At 38.7% G+C, this 14,708-nt stretch overlaps 1 protein-coding gene across 1 annotated transcript in view; it reads left to right on the top strand.

Annotated features, from left to right (window-relative positions):
• Positions 1-1,155: 1,155 nt before the first annotated feature.
• Positions 1,156-14,708, top strand: part of Stat92E (Signal transducer and transcription activator Stat92E) — a gene marked incomplete in the record, with an annotated part of 406,006 nt that continues 392,453 nt past the window's right edge. The window contains 1 exon segment of the mRNA XM_070091941.1: positions 1,156-1,345.

The following is a 14,708-nucleotide window of genomic DNA, read 5'->3' as shown; positions in this document are numbered from 1 at the left end:
TGAAAAGACCCAATGGAAATACTCCACACTGATATGCTTTATGGAAAACATTAGGACGTGTTTCCATAGGACACCTGCTGTCCCTGTTCACCCATCATTAAAATGGGTACCTGGGTGTTAGTCGACTGTTGTGGGTCGCATCCTGGGGAGGACTTGAAAAAAGACCCAAGGGAAATACTCCACACTGGCTTTATTGGGTTCGAATCTCCGGTACGGTTTGGAAAACATTAGGACGTGTTTCCATAGGACACCTGCCGTCCCTGTTCACCCATCATTAAAATGGGTACCTGGGTGTTAGTCGACTGGTGTGGGTCGCATCCTGGGACAAAACTAACCTAATTTGCCCTAAATGCTCCGCATAATTAGGGGCTTTCTATATAGTAGTATGTCACTGATGTCAGCTAGGACTGTATACCTTGTACATGTACTTGTAGTAAATAAAGATTTTGTTAATATTATTATTAATATTACCCTGGGTTACTATCTCTTAGAGGTTAATAATCCCACAGTCTTGTTTCCTAGTAATTAGAGATCCATTATGAACATTCATCAAGTACATTCTTTGAAAAAAAATTTTGTGTGTACTTATTTTACATAATTATAATAAAATAATAAAAGAGAAAGGAAACTGAGATAAAGTTGGTTTATGCAACATCCTGCAGACTTGTTTTTTAAGATGCCTTGGAACGCAGATTATGGAGTCAGGGTACGATTTTTAACATTAAAATTAATGACTTATTGATTACGTGCCATCGATTAATTTGCGAGTTATTGGTATAGAGGTGGTTGAAGGGGGGCGTTGTACGTCTGGCAGGCACACACTTATACCACTTCTCTGAACATACCAATAATCTCAATACACGCAAAATAGTTTTATTTTATCAATATATAATTCCTCTTGATGGCTCAATCGACACATATGGTATTAGTCGACTTTTCGACGAATAAAATTTCTGCTCGAGTTGAAAGCGCAAGTGAGTAGCGGCCTTGGAAAAAAATATTTCTAGCGGGATATTGCATCTTGTGTTTCCGTGAAGGCGCAGTATTTCTAGGAAAGCTTCCACTGTTACCATACCACCTTTCCCGACTCATTCTCAATTTTATCCTAAAATCACAAAGTTTTTGGCGTAAACAATGCCAGTAATCCATAATGAACCATAAACATTGGAAATTTCTTACTTTACTTTCAGTAATTAATGCATATTAGTTTATATTTTGACAAATAAATATAATAAATATAGCCTTGAAGGATGATTGATGTGTGGCAACAATGGAAGTATAGCAGTAGACATGTTGATATCGCCGGGGCTGGAGGTGTGATTGTGGAGCCTCTCATATATATCAAGTACGTATTATATAACAACCTCATGTTTACTATGTAGGTGCACATACTACCTACATAATTTTTAATATCATTCATTGTGACATAATTACTAATAAAAGTGGTCAAAATGAAGCCAACAATTGAAATATATTTCTGTGGATTATCCTCGGTTAATCTGCATAAGAAGTTCCACGACTGTGTCTACCAATTATATGATTTTTGAACCCTTATTTAAATATATATTATTCCTTTAAATCACACTTAGTTAACCTGAATAAAGCTTTTATGAATGTGGTATTAGAGCGACCCCATGTATGTGTGTATATATATATATATATATATATATATATATATATATATATATATATATATATATATATATATATATATATATATATATATATATATATATATATATATATATATATATATATATATATATATATATATATATATATATACATATTTATATTATATTTTATATATTTATATTTATATATTTATATTTATATATTAATTAGCCTAATTTAATTGGATAATTACATGTACTCTTAATGATGTGGTTACTTATATGAAAAGTTCTATTACGTACTATTGTTAATGACAGGCGCTACCTGCTTATGTTAGTAACTCTCACTCTTGTTTTAATGTTATTCAGTTAGTAATTTCATGTTCATATTGTTATAAATAATTTCCACATTCATTGAGTTAAATTTGTAGATCAGACAGAAAAGTCGCAATTGCCAATAATATTTCCAGATTACATTATCATAACATTTATTTCTGACCACATTGTTTTACACTGAATTTGACCCTAAAAACCACCACTGTTTCCCTGACGTTAATTATCCACTATGTTTTTGTTTGAGACTTGCAATTTTCCAATTTCTTTCCATTTACGTTAAATTGCTTATCTAATGACATAAAGACGCAACTTATTCACTATCTGACTTTGCAGATAGCTTAACTAAGACGACCTAGCTGCAGTTAGAACTGACAAGGTTTATAAGCTAGTAATATACTAAATAACACAAGGAAATTTTGGATAAGAACTCTTAATACTCCCTCCCTTAAGCAACACTGCGCTGCTGCCAACTCGCACACTATATAATATTTATTTATACAGTTTTATGGCTTTATTTTGAATTCCAGTTGTTTGAGTATAATGTAGTTTTTCCTGAGGCTGGCTATAAACTAGTTTATTATTTATGGTAATTCTATGTAGTAATAAAGATGCGGGCGGTAGAGGTGGCACTAGTCACGTGACCAGTGCCTGCCATATATGGTCATGGTTCTAGGTAACGTGCGTGTGTTTTGATGAATCGATCTGTGAGAACATTGTCTACCGGGAAACTATAATTGTGCGAGAGATATCGCTGTGACAGCATCCTCGGCAGTTTGCTAAGTGTGTAGAATATAAGAGGTAGGTAGATGGGCGGTGTGGGGTGGTGGGCGGTGTGGATGGGCGGCGTGGGCGGTGAGGGCGGCCATGGCAAGTGTTCTGTACAAGACAAATAAACAATACAGTGTCGTCCTCCCTGACAGTGTTAATTTACACTCACGTTATCATCTTAACTTTGTTACTATAAGATGCTGTATTCTACCACCAGCCCTCACACTCTTAACAAACCTCTAAGTTAACTACGTATCAACAAGGACCGCAGTGGAAATAACACTTTATAATAATAAAAATAATATTTGTCTGGGTTATCCTAGGTAATTTACATATACGTTAGTGTGTAGGATAATGTATGTAAGTGTTTGTGTACCTGTACCTAAATAAACCTTCACTAAGCATTGTTAGTAAGTATATAACTAGCTTTACTAGATAATATGTAGGCAATATTAAAACTAGTGCCATACTTGAGAATCTATGGACAACATAATACCATAACCAGTGCCACACTGCAGTAAAATAGTACCACTTAAATTGAAGGACCCCAATGGAAATTAAAGGACCCCAATGGAAATCAGTTACTGACTTTTTTGGGTTATCATAGGTTCTCTACACACATGCTGCTATGTATGATAATCTATGTAACTGTATTTGTGTATACCTGAATAAACTTATTTACTAATCTATGGACAAACGTTATAACGAATTGCTTTAAAAAATATAAAAATGTCGTACTCATAAACCAAAGTGTTAAAAGAATTAATGTCAGAGATTGCAAACTAGCATTTTTGTAAAACACATTAATTAATCATCCAGTAGTTATAAGGTAATTTTAAGGCTGCATAATATGTTCTGTATAACCGGAGGATTTCTATAAAGTATGTCAATAATGTCAAGTATTCTGAAATCAGTTTACACCAAACAGATCGACATTCAAATTCGTAGTGCTACAAAAGTAGATCTACTTTTTTTTACATATTTTCAAATATAACAAAAAAAAGTAGATAAAAGTTTTTTTTACACATTTTCAAATGTAAAACAAAAAAGATCTACATTTTTTTTACATATTTTCAGATGTTGAAAAAACGTATATATACGTTTGGTACCTAGAGTCCTTATGGAGGGGGATTTCCCTTCCAAACACATGACACTTACCTGTTGATGGATGGAAGACAGGGAGAAGGGGAGAGGGAAGAGAGGTTATTCTTTGGAAAGGAAATCCCCCTCCATAAGGACTCTAGGTACCAAGTGCATCTCAGGGGTCACTTCCCTAGCCACTTCCCTAGCTTAAATATAGATTTACATGCAGAAAAGAATGACAAATAAATGTAAAGCACTAATAAAATGTATAAATGAACATTTAATATCACACTTACCTTTATTGAAGACTCTTGTTGGTGTGAGGAGGGGGAGGAAGCGAGTTTATTGTTGGAGAATATGACGCTAATATCAACTCTACAGCTTATCTATCACAGTTCAACTAATATGACATAATAAACAATGTATTAATAACTTAGATGGTGGTTAACGCTCTTGCTTCACACGGTGAGGGCCTGGGTTCGATTCCCAGCCAGAGTAGAAACATTGGACGTGTTTCTTTCCACCTGTTGTCGATGTTCCCCATCAGTAAAATGGGTACCTGGGTGTTAGTCGACTGGTGTGGGTCGCATCCTGGGACACTGACCTAAGGAGGCCTGGTCACAGACCGGGCCGCGGGGGCGTTGACCCCCGGAACTCTCTCCAGATAAACTCCACATAATGACATATACTCTTGAATGAACAAAATAAGTCGTCATGTGTAAAAAGAGAGCAAATGAGAGAGTGGGTGAGATGTTATCAACAAATTTTGTTGAAAATAAGAAAAAGTTTTGGAGTTAGATTAACAAGTTGAGGAAGCCTAGAGAACAACTGGATTTATTTTTTATTATCACACTGGCCGATTCCCACCAAGGCAGGGTGGCCCGAAAAAGAAAAACTTTCACCATCATTCACTCCATCACTGTCTTGCCAGAAGGGTGCTTTACACTACAGATTTTAAACTGCAACATTAACACCCCTCCTTCAGAGTGCAGGCACTGTACTTCCCATCTCCAGGACTCAAGTCCGGCCTGCCGGTTTCCCTGAACCCCTTCATAAATGTTACTTTGCTCACACTCCAACAGCACGTCAAGTATTAAAAACCATTTGTCTCCATTCACTCCTATCAAACACGCTCACGCATACCTGCTGGAAGTCCAAGCTCCTCGCACACAAAACCTCCTTTACCCCCTCTCTCCAACCTTTCCTAGGCCGACCCCTACCCCGCCTTCCTTCCACTACAGACTGATACACTCTTGAAGTCATTCTGTTTCGCTCCATTCTCTCTACATGTCCGAACCACCTCAACAACCCTTCCTCAGCCCTCTGGACAACAGTTTTGGTAATCCCGCACCTCCTCCTAACTTCCAAACTACGAATTCTCTGCATTATATTCACACCACACATTGCCCTCAGACATGACATCTCCACTGCCTCCAGCCTTCTCCTCGCTGCAACATTCATCACCCATGCTTCACACCCATATAAGAGCGTTGGTAAAACTATACTCTCATACATTCCCCTCTTTGCCTCCAAGGACAAAGTTCTTTGTCTCCACAGACTCCTAAGTGCACCACTCACTCTTTTTCCCTCATCAATTCTATGATTCACCTCATCTTTCATAGACCCATCCGCTGACACGTCCACTCCCAAATACAGTATCTGAATACATTCACCTCCTAGGAAGGGTTGGAGAGAGGGGGTAAAGGAGGTTTTGTGTGCGAGGGGCTTGGACTTCCAGCAGGTATGCGTGAGCGTGTTTGATAGGAGTGAATGGAGACAAATGGTTTTTAATACTTGACGTGCTGTTGGAGTGTGAGCAAAGTAACATTTATGAAGGGGTTCAGGGAAACCGGCAGGCCGGACTTGAGTCCTGGAGATGGGAAGTACAGTGCCTGCACTCTGAAGGAGGGGTGTTAATGTTGCAGTTTAAAAACTGTAGTGTAAAGCACCCTTCTGGCAAGACAGTGATGGAGTGAATGATGGTGAAAGTTTTTCTTTTTCGGGCCACCCTGCCTTGGTGGGAATTGGCCAGTGTGATAATAAATAATAATTCACCTCCTCCATACTCTCTCCCTCCAATCTGATATTCAATCTTTCATCACCTAATCTTTTTGTTATCCTCATAACCTTACTCTTTCCTGTATTCACCTTTAATTTTCTTCTTTTGCACACCCTACCAAATTCATCCACCAATCTCTGCAACTTCTCTTCAGAATCTCCCAAGAGCACAGTGTCATCAGCAAAGAGCAGCTGTGACAACTCCCACTTTGTGTGTGATTCTTTATCTTTTAACTCCACGCCTCTTGTCAAGACCCTCGCATTTACTTCTCTTACAACCCCATCTATAAATATATTAAACAACCACGGTGACATCACACATCCTTGTCTAAGGCCTACTTTTACTGGGAAATAATTTCCCTCTTTCCTACATACTCTAACTTGAGCCTCACTATCCTCGTAAAAACTCTTCACTGCTTTCAGTAACCTACCTCCTACACCATACACTTGCAACATCTGCCACATTGCCCCCCTATCCACCCTGTCATATGCCTTTTCCAAATCCATAAATGCCACAAAGACCTCTTTAACCTTATCTAAATACTGTTCACTTATATGTTTCACTTTAAACACCTGGTCCACACACCCCCTACCTTTCCTAAAGCCTCCTTGTTCATCTGCTATCCTATTCTCCGTCTTACTCTTAATTCTTTCAATAATAACTCTACCATACACTTTACCAGGTATACTCAGCAGACTTATCCCCCTATAATTTTTGCACTCTCTTTTATCCCCTTTGCCTTTATACAAAGGAACTATGCATGCTCTCTGCCAATCCCTAGGTACCTTACCCTCTTCCATACATTTATTAAATAATTGCACCAACCACTCCAAAACTATATCCCCACATGCTTTTAACATTTCTATCTTTATCCCATCAATCCCGGCTGCCTTACCCCCTTTCATTTTACCTACTGCCTCACGAACTTCCCCCACACTCACAACTGGCTACAGGTCCTCCATCACAAATCCGGCATCATTGGGACCTGTAGTGTGCCGGATTACTGAGTTTGCTGAATTACAGAGTGGTTAGGTTAGAATACACTTAATAAAATTAACCAACTTGACTTACACAGTTCATTGAACATCGGCAAAAATCGAACATTTCCGCTACTTTGAGCTCAATTTCAAGGTACTTTTCGTCATGAAAGCAATCAAAATCATGTCTATTTCTGTAATATATCTTCCATTCTATCAAATGAGTCCAAAAAATGAGAATACAACCATAAAAACCATACGAAAATATACTGCAAAGAGGCGGCTAATGGCTGAGAAGTGAACTCCCTTATTTATCGTCCGTCTTTTTTATTTTTGTTGTACGTTAAGAAGCATCTTTCCATCATACATTGCCCAAGTTTCAATGAGATAGCCCAACAAACAACCGAGAAAAAAAAATATTTACCAAAAATCATATATGGCAAGCCCAAGCCAGGTACTGGAAATAAGTCACTTTGTCTGACTTTTCTGGGTTATCCTAGGTTCTCTATACATACACTGCTATGTATGATAATCTATGTAACTGTATTTGTGTATACCTGAATAAACTTATTTACTTCTAGTCTGTCAACTGAGTACAAGAAACCGCCCATTCACTTATTTCAACTACCCAATAAAGTGGTCAGAAATTGGCAATTTGGCCGATTTCACACAAATTTCAACAGATGCCAATTTCAAAATAGGATCCAGAATAAACAATGCAGACATTCCTGGCACTAAAATAACATTTTCTCTGTTCATTAGTCATGGCTACAGGCCCCTCTTATATTACTCTTGCTTACCATTTGGAATTTTTATTCACAAAAAAAAAAAAAAGATTTACTGTTATGTAGACTGCTGCATTATTGTAATAATTGTATAAATAATGTCAATCCATTCTTGACTCTGTACTGGAATTTAGACTGGCTGGCGGACAGGTATTGGACGGTGACGTCATTTGTAGGTTGGTAGACAGCAACCACCCAGGGAAGTACTACCGTCCTGCCAGATGACTGTGAAACAAAAACCTGTAACTGTTTTGCATGATGGTAGGATTGCTGGTTTCTTTTTCTGTCTCATAAACACGCTAAGATAACAGGGATATCTTGCTACTCCTACTTACACTTTGGTCACACTTCACAGACACGCACATGCATATATATATATACATACATCTAGGTTTTTCTCCTTTTTCTAAATAGCTCTTGTTCTTTTTTATTTCTTCTATTGTCCATGGGGAAGTGGAAAAGAATCTTTCCTCCGTAAGCCATGCGTGTCGTATGAGGCGACTAAAATGCCGGGAGCAATGGGCTAGTAACCCCTTCTCCTGTATACAATTACTAAAAAAGAGAAGAAGAAAAACTTTATAAAACTGGGTTGCTTAAATGTGCGTGGATGTAGTGCGGATGACAAGAAACAGATGATTGCTGATGTTATGAATGAAAAGAAGTTGGATGTCCTGGCCCTAAGCGAAACAAAGCTGAAGGGGGTAGGAGAGTTTCAGTGGGGGGAAATAAATGGGATTAAATCTGGAGTATCTGAGAGAGTTAGAGCAAAGGAAGGGGTAGCAGTAATGTTAAATGATCAGTTATGGAAGGAGAAAAGAGAATATGAATGTGTAAATTCAAGAATTATGTGGATTAAAGTAAAGGTTGGATGCGAGAAGTGGGTCATAATAAGCGTGTATGCACCTGGAGAAGAGAGGAATGCAGAGGAGAGAGAGAGATTTTGGGAGATGTTAAGTGAATGTATAGGAGCCTTTGAACCAAGTGAGAGAGTAATTGTGGTAGGGGACTTGAATGCTAAAGTAGGAGAAACTTTTAGAGAGGGTGTGGTAGGTAAGTTTGGGGTGCCAGGTGTAAATGATAATGGGAGCCCTTTGATTGAACTTTGTATAGAAAGGGGTTTAGTTATAGGTAATACATATTTTAAGAAAAAGAGGATAAATAAGTATACACGATATGATGTAGGGCGAAATGACAGTAGTTTGTTGGATTATGTATTGGTAGATAAAAGACTGTTGAGTAGACTTCAGGATGTACATGTTTATAGAGGGGCCACAGATATATCAGATCACTTTCTAGTTGTAGCTACACTGAGAGTAAAAGGTAGATGGGATACAAGGAGAATAGAAGCATCAGGGAAGAGAGAGGTGAAGGTTTATAAACTAAAAGAGGAGGCAGTTAGGGTAAGATATAAACAGCTATTGGAGGATAGATGGGCTAATGAGAGCATAGGCAATGGGGTCGAAGAGGTATGGGGTAGGTTTAAAAATGTAGTGTTAGAGTGTTCAGCAGAAGTTTGTGGTTACAGGAAAGTGGGTGCAGGAGGGAAGAGGAGCGATTGGTGGAATGATGATGTAAAGAGAGTAGTAAGGGAGAAAAAGTTAGCATATGAGAAGTTTTTACAAAGTAGAAGTGATGCAAGGAGGGAAGAGTATATGGAGAAAAAGAGAGAAGTTAAGAGAGTGGTGAAGCAATGTAAAAAGAGAGCAAATGAGAGAGTGGGTGAGATGTTATCAACAAATTTTGTTGAAAATAAGAAAAAGTTTTGGAGTGAGATTAACAAGTTAAGAAAGCCTAGAGAACAAATGGATTTGTCAGTTAAAAATAGGAGAGGAGAGTTATTAAATGGAGAGTTAGAGGTATTGGGAAGATGGAAGGAATATTTTGAGGAATTGTTAAATGTTGATGAAGATAGGGAAGCTGTGATTTCGTGTATAGGGCAAGGAGGAATAACATCTTGTAGGAGTGAGGAAGAGCCAGTTGTGAGTGTGGGGGAAGTTCGTGAGGCAGTAGGTAAAATGAAAGGGGGTAAGGCAGCCGGGATTGATGGGATAAAGATAGAAATGTTAAAAGCAGGTGGGGATATAGTTTTGGAGTGGTTGGTGCAATTATTTAATAAATGTATGGAAGAGGGTAAGGTACCTAGGGATTGGCAGAGAGCATGCATAGTTCCTTTGTATAAAGGCAAAGGGGATAAAAGAGAGTGCAAAAATTATAGGGGGATAAGTCTGTTGAGTGTACCTGGTAAAGTGTATGGTAGAGTTATAATTGAAAGAATTAAGAGTAAGACGGAGAATAGGATAGCAGATGAACAAGGAGGCTTTAGGAAAGGTAGGGGGTGTGTGGACCAGGTGTTTACAGTGAAACATATAAGTGAACAGTATTTAGATAAGGCTAAAGAGGTCTTTGTGGCATTTATGGATTTGGAAAAGGCGTATGACAGGGTGGATAGGGGGGCAATGTGGCAGATGTTGCAAGTGTATGGTGTAGGAGGTAGGTTACTGAAAGCAGTGAAGAGTTTTTACGAGGATAGTGAGGCTCAAGTTAGAGTATGTAGGAAAGAGGGAAATTTTTTCCCAGTAAAAGTAGGCCTTAGACAAGGATGTGTGATGTCACCGTGGTTGTTTAATATATTTATAGATGGGGTTGTAAGAGAAGTAAATGCGAGGGTCTTGGCAAGAGGCGTGGAGTTAAAAGATAAAGAATCACACACAAAGTGGGAGTTGTCACAGCTGCTCTTTGCTGATGACACTGTGCTCTTGGGAGATTCTGAAGAGAAGTTGCAGAGATTGGTGGATGAATTTGGTAGGGTGTGCAAAAGAAGAAAATTAAAGGTGAATACAGGAAAGAGTAAGGTTATGAGGATAACAAAAAGATTAGGTGATGAAAGATTGAATATCAGATTGGAGGGAGAGAGTATGGAGGAGGTGAACGTATTCAGATATTTGGGAGTGGACGTGTCAGCGGATGGGTCTATGAAAGATGAGGTGAATCATAGAATTGATGAGGGAAAAAGAGTGAGTGGTGCACTTAGGAGTCTGTGGAGACAAAGAACTTTGTCCTTGGAGGCAAAGAGGGGAATGTATGAGAGTATAGTTTTACCAACGCTCTTATATGGGTGTGAAGCGTGGGTGATGAATGTTGCAGCGAGGAGAAGGCTGGAGGCAGTGGAGATGTCATGTCTGAGGGCAATGTGTGGTGTGAATATAATGCAGAGAATTCGTAGTTTGGAAGTTAGGAGGAGGTGCGGGATTACCAAAACTGTTGTCCAGAGGGCTGAGGAAGGGTTGTTGAGGTGGTTCGGACATGTAGAGAGAATGGAGCGAAACAGAATGACTTCAAGAGTGTATCAGTCTGTAGTGGAAGGAAGGCGGGGTAGGGGTCGGCCTAGGAAGGGTTGGAGGGAGGGGGTAAAGGAGGTTTTGTGTGCGAGGGGCTTGGACTTCCAGCAGGCATGCGTGAGCGTGTTTGATAGGAGTGAATGGAGACAAATGGTTTTTAATACTTGACGTGCTGTTGGAGTGTGAGCAAAGTAACATTTATGAAGGGATTCAGGGAAACCGGCAGGCCGGACTTGAGTCCTGGAGATGGGAAGTACAGTGCCTGCACTCTGAAGGAGGGGTGTTAATGTTGCAGTTTAAAAACTGTAGTGTAAAGCACCCTTCTGGCAAGACAGTGATGGAGTGAATGATGGTGAAAGTTTTTCTTTTTCGGGCCACCCTGCCTTGGTGGGAATCGGCCGGTGTGATAATAAAAAAAGTGACATACTACTCCGTTTTCTCTAATATAAGCCCCCAAGACAGGGATAGGAGAATGGTATTTGTATACCATATCCTCTTCATACCTCCGTCGAACTGCTCGGTGTTATGCCAAATATTATTCATTCTGGAGTATTTAACATGTTTTATGTTATTTATATTGTTTATTATGTCATATTAGATCAATTGTGATAGGCAAATAAGCTGTAGTGTTGATATTAGCGTAATAATAAAGCATATTCTCCTGCTTCATGAGACTGAGCTCATGGCAACCGACAGTGGCTTCAAAGCCACCTTATCTTTAATGGATAATGTACTGTGTAGGTGCTTTACATAATGAGAAGCATTTCTTTTATTCATTGGAACCATGGCTAGGGCTAAAAGTAAGCAGGTTAAAACAATAAATGGAGAAAAAGAAATTGGAATGACTTATGCAGCAAGTAGCGCCACCAAACAGTACCAGCAGGTTGGTGTGGCGACCCTGGAAATTTGAAATTATGCTAGCCAAAATTAGTGCCGAATAACTGAAGGTAAGTACCTGGATTAGCACCTTGAATAGCACCTTAGGTGTCTTAAGTAGCTGGAAATTAACCCTTTGAGGGTTTCGGCCGTACTAGTATGGCTTACGACCCAGGGTTTTTGACGTACTAGTATGCCTAAATTCTAGCGCTCTCAAATCTAGTGGGAGAAAGCTGGTAGGCATGCATATGAAAGAATGGGTCTATGTGGTCAGTGTGCACAATATAAAAAAAATCCTGCAGCACACAGTGCATAATGAGAAAAAAAAAAACTTTGACAATGTTTTTGGAATAAAACAGCGACTTTGCACTGTATTTTCGTATGGTATTTATTATTGTATTCTAGTTTTCTTGGTCTCATTTTATAGAATGGAAGACATATTACAGAAATTAAGATGATTTTGACTGGTTTTACAATGAAAAGTACCTTGAAATTGAGCTCAAAGTAGCAGAAATGTTCGATTTTTACCAAAGTTCAAAAGTAAACAAATCATGCCAAGCGTCCAATACACGTCAACTGGTGAGTCTAATATTCTTTCACAAGTGCGCTGATATTATTTATACCATTTCTACACTAATGCAGTAGTCTGCATAACAGTAAATCTTCTATTTTTTGTAAGAATAAAAATTGAAAGTGGAAAGCCAAAGAAATAAGAGGGGCCTGGGGATGTGACTAACGAGCAGAAGAAATGTTATTTTAGTGCCAGGAATGTCTTTCTTGTTTATTCTGGACCCTATTTGGAAATTGGCATCTTTTGAAATTTGTGTGAAATTGGCAAAATTGCTAAATTCTGACCACTGTATTGGATAGTTGAAATCAGTAAATGGGTGGTTTCTTGTACTCATTCAATAGAAAAAATGGAGTTCTAGAGAAATAGTTATGATTATTGTCAACTAGTACACAGGAATTGGCTGAAAATAGGGCTCAAAATGGGCAAAATAGCCGATGCGTAAACATCGTCGAGACCGCTAACTTCGCGAGAGCATAATTCCGTAAGTTTTCCATCAAATTTCCTACTTTTGGTGTCCTTATGATCGAGAAAAGATTTTATCTTTTCATAAGAAATTTTTTTTTTTTTTTTGAAATTTGGCCAACCCTGAGAACAAGTCTCGGAGAGGGCCTGTAGACCCTCAGAGGGTTAATTACTATTATTCACTAACAGTCATGAAAATATGGACTACAATATGAGTAAATTCTACTAAACTGCAGCACTGAACATGGTTGATAATGTGTTGAGATATGGCTTAACAAGGTTCAGTCAAACCAGTGAATGAGAGGAAACATGCTAGTTCTTGATCATTTGCTATTTCAAACCTACGACCCGTGTCTGATAATTTTACCATGATAATGTCATCACGAGTAAAGCACTGTTTTATTGATGCATTATCACGCTTAAGTTTTCGAAGTCTGTATAATAGGTTCTAACGTTTTTTTAGTTAGGCACTCATTTATTTACACATTACTCCGTTTCTTGATGGAGGAACTTATTAGATCATTTTTTACTTCAGTGGAATTGAATTTTAACCTAACACTTTGTTGTTGAACTGGCTTGCCTAGCAGTCGGGCCTCCTTGATATCATTGGTTTTAATGTTAACTTATCTCATCTTTTATTAGTTGGAGTGCTTTGATGGTGCAATTCTCATTGTTTCTGGTGGTAAGGTAGAGCTGGTTAAAATGACAGAGTCTAGGTGCTTGTCTTGTTCAGTCATATCCCTTTGATACTGGAAGCATGTGTTCCATTGGGATTCCATGTTTAACTTCCAGTCTTGTGTAGCTTCTGACAGCTTGGTGGTGAGATAATTTATTTGTTTAGCATGTGTGTCTATAGTTGAATGTAGGTTTGCTTGTTCTTTAGACGAGTTTATTAATGATAATAATAATACGATAGAACTGAAGAAGGAAATTGTACAAAAATACGAGGGTTGAAGTAGTGGTTGAGGCATCGTCAGTCAGTGTTGCTTTGTTTATGCCGGAGTATTTGTCTCTGCGCTCTTCCAAACATTTCACAATAATTCATTGTGTTTGGTGCTTATAGATTGAGTGCAACTGGAGTGGTTGAGGCAGTGGTAGAGGCAGCGGTTAAGGCAGTGGTTGAGGCAGTGGTATTTAATAACATGCATGTTATTAATAACATGTATTATTAGTATTATTAACATATATGTCATTAAATACCACTGCCTCAACCACTGCCTCAACCACTGCCTCATCCACTGCCTCAACCTCTGCCTCACCCAATACTTCAACCGCTGCCTCAACCACTCCAGTCGCACTCAGTATACAAGCACCAAACACAGTGAATTATTGTGAAATGTTTGGAAGAGCGCATAAACGAAGCCACACTGACTGACGATGCCTCAACCACTTCCTCCACCACTGCTTCAACCCTCATATTTTTGTACAGTTTCCTTCTTCAATTCTATCGTATTATTATTAATATTATTATTATTATTAGCAGTAGCAGAAATGTTTGATTCTTTGCTGTGTTCAAGAGTAAACATATGATGTCACCATCCAATGCCTGTCCGAATGGCCATTCCAATATGCAGTCATGAATGGGTTGACATTATTTATACGTACTGTAGTTTAATAGCAAATAATGAACAAACAAAACACTCACCACACTGAGTGGCGGCAGGGCTGGCTGCCAGTTGCGGGGGTCGGAGAGAGGGCAGTAGGGACTCACTGGTGGCGGGAAACTTAAATATGATTTGGCGGTTGAGAATTTGAGAATGTGTGAAGCCCGGAAAAGTTGAAAACGCGAATGTTGAGGGAGAACTGTACTTAATCCTGGCTATGTTATAGATAGGCTCCC

The sequence above is a fragment of the Cherax quadricarinatus genome, chromosome 37 (genome assembly GCF_038502225.1).
Source record: "Cherax quadricarinatus isolate ZL_2023a chromosome 37, ASM3850222v1, whole genome shotgun sequence".
Classification (NCBI taxonomy): Eukaryota; Metazoa; Arthropoda; class Malacostraca; order Decapoda; family Parastacidae; genus Cherax; species Cherax quadricarinatus.
The sequence above is the reverse complement of the archived record's forward strand: the minus strand, read 5'-3'. Positions and strand labels throughout refer to the sequence as shown.